This window comes from Poecilia reticulata, linkage group LG10, assembly GCF_000633615.1.
Source record: "Poecilia reticulata strain Guanapo linkage group LG10, Guppy_female_1.0+MT, whole genome shotgun sequence".
Classification (NCBI taxonomy): domain Eukaryota; kingdom Metazoa; phylum Chordata; class Actinopteri; order Cyprinodontiformes; family Poeciliidae; genus Poecilia; species Poecilia reticulata.
Window position 1 is genome coordinate 1,736,025 of NC_024340.1, and position 4,577 is coordinate 1,740,601.

A 4,577-nucleotide genomic window follows, 5' to 3' on the forward strand; every position below is an offset into this window, starting at 1 on the left:
TAATAGAGCTTTAAAATTAATTGTCTTTTTTTTTATTTGCAATGTGTGGTTTTTTTTGTTGTTTTTTCTTTTTCTAACTAAAACCAATGGGGTGGAGCTGTAAGGTGCGGAGGGGTCGTGCAGGTTTCTGCTTTCGAGCAGGTSGTTGGTCCGCAGCAGCGCTTTGAGATTCTGCTGCTCTCGTCTCGGAGACRGACCTTTGCTTTGCTGATAACATCTGAACTCCAGCCGGAGGGACATGTTGAGGTTACTGGACGAGTTTGTCTTTTTAAGGGYGGACGCCGAAACAGAAAAAAAAAAATATCAGTGGATTGTTTCCCCATCTTTTGCTCTWTTGTTATTTTGAGTCTTGAGTTGAAATAATTTGCTGTGGATTTTATTATTATTGAGAGCTGACCTATTAGTGCATACATTTCTTTATATTAATGTGCCTGATTTCTATCTTAAATAAACAAAGTTGATCCATTCGTCTGGTTTGTTCTTCTGTGCTGCACTCTTATTCTCATGCTTTTGGGTCATGCAATGCGTTGCCATTTTTCCAGATTTTCTGATCTATTGTTTAATATTTTACCATTTGGAAATTAAAAGCCATCTCAAGTAACTTTTCTCCCACTAACTATGCACTGTTTCATAACAATGAATTATATATGAATATCTCCCTGTAGTCTTTGTTTCTGACTTGGGGGGCAGTCTGCAGCATGCTGTTTCAACATGTAATTGCGATGCTCTAGTGCCGCGGTTAATTTTCTCATCAAAAATGTGTTGTTGTTTTTTTAACAACGTTAAGTGGCTCGTTTAGTGTTSCGCCGCTGACTCGTAGCGACTGCAGCGACGAGATTTGGAATAAAACGTTTCATTCTTGAAGCGTAGCGGCGACGTGATTGAGGAGGGACTCTGAGACGACGCCTTCACGACGTCTTCGTACCGTCACAGATTTCTATCAGAATCTAGCTCGGCTTCTTCATTAAGAAAATATTCTAGCTTGTTTTAAATCWTTTTTTTAGGTTTCTGTCAGGCTTTTTAGCATTTTGAGAACTTGCAGCCAGTAAGTGGTCATACGCCTGGAGAGTTCACATTACAATCAAACGTTGATGTTCATCTCGTGAAAATTAGGGTTTCGTCCAGTTTGAAAACTGAAACTTGAGTCGTTTCAATCAGCAAAACTCGATTGTGATTTTCTACTTCAAGTGYTTATGATGATTAAGAAGCTACAKCTAATGGAAGCTSAGATTAAATTTTCTCAATTATTTTGCATATGGTCTGAGGCTGCATGACGCGCTGCTTAAGTTTAGAACATCAGCATCAAGTCACCAACAGGTGGGGAAAATAAAGATGTTTTATACAAATTTGTTAAAACCRTCACCAATGGCTCTTTTACCATAAATTTTCCTGGGCGATAAAATTGTTTTGAAACTGTTTTGAAGTAATATGTTGATGGTTAATAATGCAAATTTGCTCTCCCGACTATTAAAATGTAATTTCGTCGAGAACACTCCACACTGGAACTGGAAGATATTTTTAAATATCCAAAATAAAACGCAACCAGCATAAACGATAAATAAAAAAGAAATAAAAACGCACAACAGAAGCCATGAATAAAACTGTCTCTATGAACAAAATTCCCCATAAAAAATAATCAGATTGGGAATTATCAAGTTAATTTTAATTTATTATGCGATTTTTCTTTCTGCATTATGCTGCGATAGGCTGGTAACAAGCACCAGCTTTTCCCCTACCCTGTAACRATTGAATAAAACAAACGAATGATAATCAAATTTATTTGTTTGTGAGGCTGAATACAAATGCAAGTCACACTTGCATATCTAGTCAACGGGGCCCACAGAGGTGGATAAAACACTCCAATAAACACCAGGGGGGCCCTGATACAAATTTGCAGAGCTCAAATGATTTTTAAAACCTTTAATATCTTGAGAAACAGTTAATACCCCCCACAGGGTATATTATGGGACATAAAAATTTGAGAAAATAGTAACATAAGCTCAAACGGGCTACAAGAGTACAGAACCACGCGGCTAAATGTGTCATTACTCATAGCATTTCTGCATGGAGGAAAGAACCACCGTGGAGAGATTTCTTAAAGCTTTTGACCTCGAAGCGGAAGAAGCGCAGTGGGACTCAGTAGCACTAACGATGGCTCTTTTTCAACGAGTTTCTCAGCAAGCCTAGTTCATTACGGAGCTCACACAAAACCTGGATTCACCTTATTTATCTTCAAAGTCTTATATTTTACTGGCAAATGGAACGTACATCATACCACTCTCCACACACACAAACACCACCCCCAAAACACTTGCCTGCAAGTTGTATACAAATAATTTTTTWAAAAGTCCATTCAAAGCTCAACTAMACAGAACCAGAATGTGTGTGGGCTTTAACTCYGCTGTTTTCCAGTCATAACCTCAGTAGTAGTAGCACAAGGCTTAATGCCAACCTAAAATTACTTTCTAAAGAAACAATTTCTGCATATTTGTGAACCAATATGATGAAAAKGTGATCTTTGTAAAGAATCCAGCTGCCTAACTGAACGGACAGAGGGCAACTTAGATTAGATTCACTATGAGACTGATGAAATAAAMGTATATTTTTTCTGTGGGTTATTAATTGTTAATGTCAGAATTCAATAAGTGGTCTGATCATTATCTGCCACAGACCTGACCTTAAATGTTAAATGCTTAGATTTTATTATACACTTAACCTACTGTTTCAGGTCTGTCTAAACACATTTCATTTTTTGTGGGTTTAGTCATTAAGGACAAGATTGCCAGAGCAGATACCTTCCACATTATTATTATTACTATTRTTATTATTATGACATAATGCACCAAGTAAATTATCTCCATACAATACAACAGTGAGCTGGTTTGAACTGATCTGCTTTCACTAAAAGACCATAAATTTTACACTTGGTGCTGATGTAACGTCAGGCTGATCAAGCCGCAATGTGTGTGACGAAAATATAACAGACAAGAGCAAACAGGTGGGATCAAAGGGAACCTAATAAACCAATAAAATAAGACCTGAAGAAAGGGTTACATTGTGGTCTACTCTAACCGAGTANGTATATTTTTTCTGTGGGTTATTAATTGTTAATGTCAGAATTCAATAAGTGGTCTGATCATTATCTGCCACAGACCTGACCTTAAATGTTAAATGCTTAGATTTTATTATACACTTAACCTACTGTTTCAGGTCTGTCTAAACACATTTCATTTTTTGTGGGTTTAGTCATTAAGGACAAGATTGCCAGAGCAGATACCTTCCACATTATTATTATTACTATTRTTATTATTATGACATAATGCACCAAGTAAATTATCTCCATACAATACAACAGTGAGCTGGTTTGAACTGATCTGCTTTCACTAAAAGACCATAAATTTTACACTTGGTGCTGATGTAACGTCAGGCTGATCAAGCCGCAATGTGTGTGACGAAAATATAACAGACAAGAGCAAACAGGTGGGATCAAAGGGAACCTAATAAACCAATAAAATAAGACCTGAAGAAAGGGTTACATTGTGGTCTACTCTAACCGAGTAAAACCTAAATAGCGGGAGGAAAACTTCTTTAGCAGCGWCTAAACTTTATTACATTTCCAAGTCCAACGTGCTCTGGACTGCAGCTGCTTTAAATGATATTTCCCCTCCTGGTCCACTGGGGGCTGATTTCAAACCTTGTTTAGCCCCGGGTGGAGCTGTCCAGTCTCATGTGGTGCTGATTGCTGCCCCGGCAGAGCAGCTTGAGCTTGTTTTTCTTCAGCCAGGTCCAATCAGCGGGAACATATATTAAATTGCTTAATTTATTTCCTCTTTCGTTTGCCAGCAAACTAATCAAGCCAAGGTTTTTGTAAACTACTGCGCTACAGGTTGCCTTTTTTTTTAAATTGTATTTATTTATATTTTTTAAGATTATCGTTGCAATTTTTTTTTTACATCTTTTGAACCCAACAATAAATAAATATATACACAAAGGGAATTAATTAAAAGTCACAGAGTCAGACCTTCTCGCTGTCTTTGMCGTGTTCGGTTAGCATCACTCCTTTTACTGGTCTTTATAAAGGCGGATATTYGTTTGCCTGTGAGTAACTGAGTAAAAAAAAAACTTATAAAATAATTCAATTTCATTGCGGTTTTTAATATAACTTGTTTCTATTTCTCTCTCTCTTTTTTAAATAACTTGTTTCTATTCAAGAAATATCAAACCTCAAAACTGAGCTAGCATGGAGAGTGYTGGCACGACCGCCCCCTGGTGGCGGCTGAAGGATACAGAAACTTCACAGCAACGTTATATACACAAAATCTTGCGTGTTTTTGTAAGCCAAAAAATAAAAACCAACATRCAGTTTGACGCTGGACCATTGAAGGAGGGAAGGCGATTAAAAAAGCAAAACAGCTGAATTCAATTTTGCAATTCCTGTTTGGGCTGCGTTGCTTCTCAAAGTTAAAAAAGCTCGCCGTTTCCACAAAACTCAAGGCTAGTTTTTATATTTTTTTCAGATACTGGAAGTACTGCCATCATCCGGGGGTCAGTGTTATAACTGGTTATGTTTTTTTTTT